Source organism: Sus scrofa, chromosome 2, assembly GCF_000003025.6.
Source record: "Sus scrofa isolate TJ Tabasco breed Duroc chromosome 2, Sscrofa11.1, whole genome shotgun sequence".
Taxonomy (NCBI): domain Eukaryota; kingdom Metazoa; phylum Chordata; class Mammalia; order Artiodactyla; family Suidae; genus Sus; species Sus scrofa.
In genome coordinates, this window is record NC_010444.4 from 138512883 (window position 1) to 138519272 (window position 6390).

Here is a 6390-nt window from a genome sequence, read left to right on the forward strand (position 1 = left end):
GTAAAAGTTCAGAAGGTGGTAGATATATGGGTTTTCTTTCTTTTTTTTTTTTTTTTTTTTTTTTTTTGCCATTTCTTGGGCCGCTCCCACGGCATATGAAGGTTCCCAGGCTAGGGTCCACTCGGAGCTGCAGCTGCCAGCCTGTGCCAGAGCCACAGCAATGCGGGATCCGAGCCGCGTCTGCGACCTACACCACAACTCACGGCAACGCTGGATCCTTAACCCACTGAGCAGGGGCAGGGACCGAACCCGCAACCTCATGGTTCCTAGTCGGATTCGTTAACCACTGCGCCACGACGGGAACTCCCGCATGGGTTTTCTGTGTAAGGTCTTGAGCTTAGTTTTTGTCCTGGGCTCACAGTAGAGGACATACCACTTCTAGTCAAACTTTTTGTGTTTTAATTGTAAATATTCCTTTCCCCAAGTGTATCACTTAATTTTATCACCTGTGAAATGAGGAAAATAACGTCCATTACTTGTAGAGTTACAGTGAAGAAAAAAATGGGACAACTCACATAAAGTGCTAATAGCAAATTCCTGGTGCACAGTCAGAGCTCAGCAAATATCAGCTTTCATTCTTTTTTTAAAAGCAAAAAATATTTTGAGTTATAATTAACATACCATTTTTTTTTAGGGCCACACCCGCAACGTATAGAAGTTCCCAGGTTAGGGGTCGAATTGGAGCTACAGCTGCCATACTACACCACAGCTCACAGCAACACTGGATCCCTGACCCACTGAGCAAGGCCTCGGATCAAACCCACATCCTCATGGATGCTAGTTGGATTCGTTTCCTCTCTGCCACAACAGGAACTCTGTGATGTAATATTTTTATACAAATGGTTACCACAGCAGGTCTGCTTACCTCCATTACGATACAGAGTTGATACATTGTTCTTGACAATATTCCCCATAGTTTACATTATATCCCTGTGACTTATGTATTTAATAACTGGAAGTTTATACCTCTAATCCCTTTCACCTTTTCCCCCATCCCTCCTACCCCATTCCTTCTGGCAACTACCAGATTGTTCTCTCTATCCATGCGTCTTAATTTGTTTGTTTTGTTTTTTAGATTCCACATAAATGAAATCATATAGTATTTAACTGACTTATTTCACCTAGCATAATACATGGTAGTTCTCTTCATGGTGCTGCAAAAGGCAAGATTTTATTCTTTTCTACGGCTGAGTAATATTCAATTGTATGTGTATACACCATGACTTCTTTGTCCGTTCATCTGTCAATGGACACTTATATTACCTCCATATCTTGGCTGGAGCAATGTAGTTCTGCAGCAAATGTAGGTGTATGTATATCTTTTCAAATAAGTGTTTTTCTTTTCTTTGAATAAATGCCCAGAAGTGGAATCTCTGGACTGTATGGTAGTTCAATTTTTAGTTAGTTTTTTTTTTTTTTTAAAGAAACTCTGTACTGTTGCTGCACCAGTATACTTTCCGACCAGCAGTGCAACAGCCTCAACAATACTTGCTATTTCTTATCTTTTTGGTAATAGCCATTCTAACAGGTATGAGGTGGTTCTGATTAGCATTTCTTGTTGATTAGCGATGTGCCAGCACCTTATCATGTGTCTGTTGTCTCTCTGTATGTTTTCTTTGGGAAAATGTCTGTTCAGTTCCTCTGCCCATTTTTTAAATCAGTTTTTTTGCTTTTTTGATGATTGAGTTGTATGAGTTCTTTATACACTTTGGATATCAACCCCTTATCAGATATGTAATTTGAAAATATATTTTCCCATTCAAGAGGTTGTCCTTTCATTTTGTTGGTGGTTTCTTTCACTGTGCAAAAGCTTCTTAGTTTGATGTGCTTCTATTTGTTCGTTTTTGCTTTTTTTGCCCTTGTCTGAGGAGACATATCCAAAAAATACTGTTAGGACTGATGTCAGAGTGGTTCTGCCTATATTTTGTTCTAGGGGTTTTATGATTTAAGGTCAGCTATTTAAGCCTTTAATCCATTTTTAATCCACTTTTATATATGGTATAAGAAAGCGACCCAATTTTTTTCCTTTGGAAGTTTCTGTCCAGTTTTCCAACACCATTTCTTGAAGAGATAGTCTTTTCTCCATTGTGTATTCTTGCCTCTGTGATTATAGATTAATTGACCATATGAGTGTGGGTTTATTTCTGGACTCTATTTTACTCCATTGATCTTGTGTCATTTTTTTGTGCCAGTGCCATACTCTTTTGGTTACTGTAGCTTTGTAGTATGATTTCAAGTCTGGGAGCATTATACTTTCAGCTCTGATCTTCTTTCTCAAGATTGCTTTGATTCTTCAGGGGTCTTCTGTAGTTCCATACAGAATTTAGTCTTGTTTGTTCTAGTTCTGGGGAAAATGCCACTGGTGTTTTGATAGAGGTTGCACTGTATTTGTAGACTGCTTTGGGTAATGTGGGTATTTCAATGATATTTATTCTTCTACTCCATGAACATGATATATTTTTCAATTGATTTGTATCATCTTGAGTTTCCTCCCTCAACATCTTACAGTTTTTAGAGTACAGGTCTTTTACCTCCTTGGTTAAACTTATTCCAAGTTATTTCATTCTTTTTGATGAAGTTGTAATTGGGATTTTTTTTCATTTCTCTTTCTGATAGTTCATTATCAGTGTATAGAAATGCAACAGATTTCTTTATATTAATTTTGTATCCTGCAGCTTCACGGAATTCATTTCTTAGTTCTAATAACTTCTTGGTGGAGTCTTTGGGGTTTTCTATATACTGTATCATATTATCTTCAAATGACAGTTTTAATTCTTACTTTCCAATTTGGATACCTTTCATTTCTCTTTTTTTGCCTAATTACTGTGGATAGGATTTCCCATACTTTTTGAGTGAAAGTAGTGAGAGTGGGCTTCCTTATCGTCTTCCTGCTCTTAGAGAAAAAGCTTTCAGCTTTTTACCATAGAGTATGATGTTTAGCTACAGGTTTGCCATATATTACCTTTATTATGTTGAGGTATTTCCTGTATACCCACTTTCTGGAGTGTTTTTATCATACATGGATGTTGAATTTTGTCAGATGCTTTTTCTGCATCTATTGAGATGAACATATTATTTTTATCCTTGTAATATGGTGTGTTACATTTATTGATTTATAGATGTTAAACCATATTTGTAAACCTGGAATGAATTCCGCTTGATCATGGTTTATGATTCTTTTCATGTATGGTTGAATTTGGGTTCCTAATATTTTTGACAGTTTTTGCGTTTATGTTCATCAGGCATGCTGGCCTGTAATTTCTCCCCTCTCTCTTTTTTGATATTTCTGTCTGGTTTTGTTATCAGGTAATTCAGACCTTTTAAAATAGGTTTGGAGGTCTTACTTCCTGTTCAATTTTTTGGAATAATTTGAGAAGGAAAAGTATTAACTCTTCCATAAATGTTTGGTATATTTAACTGGGAAGTCATCTGGATCTGGATTTATTGTTTTTTTTGGGGGGAGGTTTTTTTTTAATTAGAAAGAACTTTTATTCAAAGGTCATTTTGATTTTTGATTTAATTTTTTTACTAGTAATTGGCCTATTCAGATTTTCTATTCATGATTCAGTCTTAGAAGCTGCATGTTTCTAGGAGTTTTATATTTGTTCTAGGTTATATGATTTGTTGACATATAATTGTTCATAGTATTATTTTGTGATTTTTTTATATTTCTGTGTTGCCAGTTGTAATATCTCCTATTTCTGATATCATTTAGTTAGGCTCTCTTTTCTTTATAAGTCTTGCTAATGGTTTGTTGACTTTATCTTTTCAGAGAGTCAACTCTTTCATTGATCTTTTTTATTATTTTCAGTCTCCGTCACTTATTTCTGTCCTGATCTTAGTTCATTTCCCTCTACTAACTTTGATTTTTGCTTGTTCTTTTTTAGTTTTTTTTTTTTCAATGTACTGTTAGATTGCTGAATTTTTCTTGTTCCTTAGGGAGGTCTTTAGCACTGTGAACTTCCCTCTTAGAATTGCTTTCCCTGTGTCCCATAGGTTTTGGAAAGTTGTGTTTTTATTTTCATTTGCCTCAGGTATTTTTTGATTTCCTCATTGATCAATTGATTGTTTAATAAGATATTGTTTAGTTTTTACATTTTTGTGTTTTTTCCAGTTTTCTTATTTTAGTTGATTTCTAGTTTGAAACCAGTGAAGTATGCTTGATGTGATCTCAGTCTTATTTATTTTTTTTTTATTTTTGTTTTTTCTAGGGCTACACCCACAGCATATGGAGGTTCCCAGGCTAGGGGTTTAATTGAAGCCGTAGCCGCTGGGCTATGCCACAGCCACAGCAGCGCAGGATCCAAGCCTCATCTGCGACCTACACCACAGTTCACAGCAATGCTGGATCCTTAACCTGCTGAGTGAGGTCGGGGATCGAACCTGCAACTTCATGGTTCCTAGTCAGGTTCGTTAACCACTGAGCTACAAGGGGAACTGTATCTTCTTAAATTTATTGACCCTCATTTTGTGGCTTAACATGTGATATTTCCTGGTAAAAATTCCATGTGCACTTAAAAAAAATGTATATCCCACTGATTTAGGATGTAGTATTCTCTGTATATCTATTAAGTTCATCTGATCTAATGTGCATTTAAAGCCAGTCTTTCCTTGTTGATTTTCTGTCTGAATGATCCGCCCATGATATAAGAAGGATATTAAATTTCTCTACCATTACTGTATTACGGCCTCTTTCTCCTTGTATTTCTATTTCTATTTGCTTTACATATTTAGATGCTTCTCTCCTGGACTCATAAGTGTTTACAAGTGTTATAGCCTCTGGTTGGATTGACCCATTTATCATTATGTAATGCCCTTTCTTTTTTTTTTTTTTTTTTTTTACGGTCTTTGTTTTAAAGTCTATTTTGGGGAGTTCCTGTCATGGCACAGCAGAAATGAATCTGACTTGTATCTATGAGGATGTGGGTTCAGTCCCTGGCTTTGCTCAGTGAGTGGGTGATCTGACATTGCTGTGAGCTGTGGATCTCCTTTGCTGTGACTGGGGTGTAGGCCAGCAGCTGTAGCTCTGATTTGACCCCTAGCCTGGTAGTTTCCATATGCTGCAGGTGTGTCCCTAAAAACCAAAAAAAAAAAAAAAAAAAAAAAAGATGAGGAAATTAAAATCTATTTTGTCTGATATGAGTATTTCTAGCTTTCTTTCCTTTTCCATTTACATAGAGTATCTTTTTTCATTCCTTCACTTTTATTTTTATGTGTTTTTAGATGTGAGTTGTCTCTTGTAGGCAGCAGCATGTAGATGGGTCTTATATTTTTTTATTTGTTTTTCATTTCATTTTTGCTTTTTCTGGCTGCACCTGCAGCATATGGAAGTTCCCAGTTAGGGGTCAAATCATAGCTGCTGGCCTATACCACTGCTTATGGCAGTGCCAGATCCTTAACCCACTGAGCGAGGCCAGGGATTGAACCCACATCCTCATGGATACTAGTTAGGTTCATTACCACTGAGCCACAATGGGAACTCCTGGGTCTTATTTTTTGATTCATTCAGCTACTCTCTGTCTTTTGGTTGGAGGAATTAGTCCATTTGCCATTAAAATTATTATTAACAAGTATTACTTATTGCCTTTTTGTTAACTGTTGTCTGTTCTGTCTTTTCATGTTTCTTCCCTTGGTGTTTGATGGATTCTTTTAGCATTGTGTTTGGATCCCTTTCTCTTTATTTTTTGTGTATCCATTTTAGGCTTTTAGCTTGTTTTTCATGTGTATAGACCTATATATGTAGCCATCTGTTTCAAACGGATATCATTTAAGTTTGAAGGCATTCCAAAAGTACTACATTTTTACTCCATCCCCTATATGTTTTTGATATAATGTTTTAATCTTTTTTTTTTTTTTTTTTTTTTTTTTTTTTTTTTTTTTTTTGTCTTTTGTCTTTTAGGACCACAGCTGTGGCATATGGAGGTTCCCAGGCTAGGGATCCAATCGGAGCTGTTGCTGCTGGCCTACACCACAGCCACAGCAATGCCAGATCCGAGCTGAGTCTGCGACCTACACCACAGGATCACAACAATGCCAGATCCTTAACCCACCCAGCGAGGCCAGGGATCAAACCCACCACCTCATAATTCCTAGTCAGATTCATTTCCACTGCTCCTTGATGGGAACTCCATGTTTTACATCTTTTTATTTTGTGTATTCTTTACTCCTTATTGTAGTTAGAGTTGATTATTCCACTGTTGTCTTATTACTTTCAATCTAGCTTGCTAAGTGGTGGATCCAGGTAAACTATGCATTCACCTTTACCAGTGAGATTTTTTTCTTTTATACTTTTTAAAAATTTCTAGTTGTGGCCTTTTCTTTTCTATGCAATGAAGACCCTTTAAAATTTTTGTGAGGCTGGTTTACTGGTGATGAACTCCTTTATTTTTT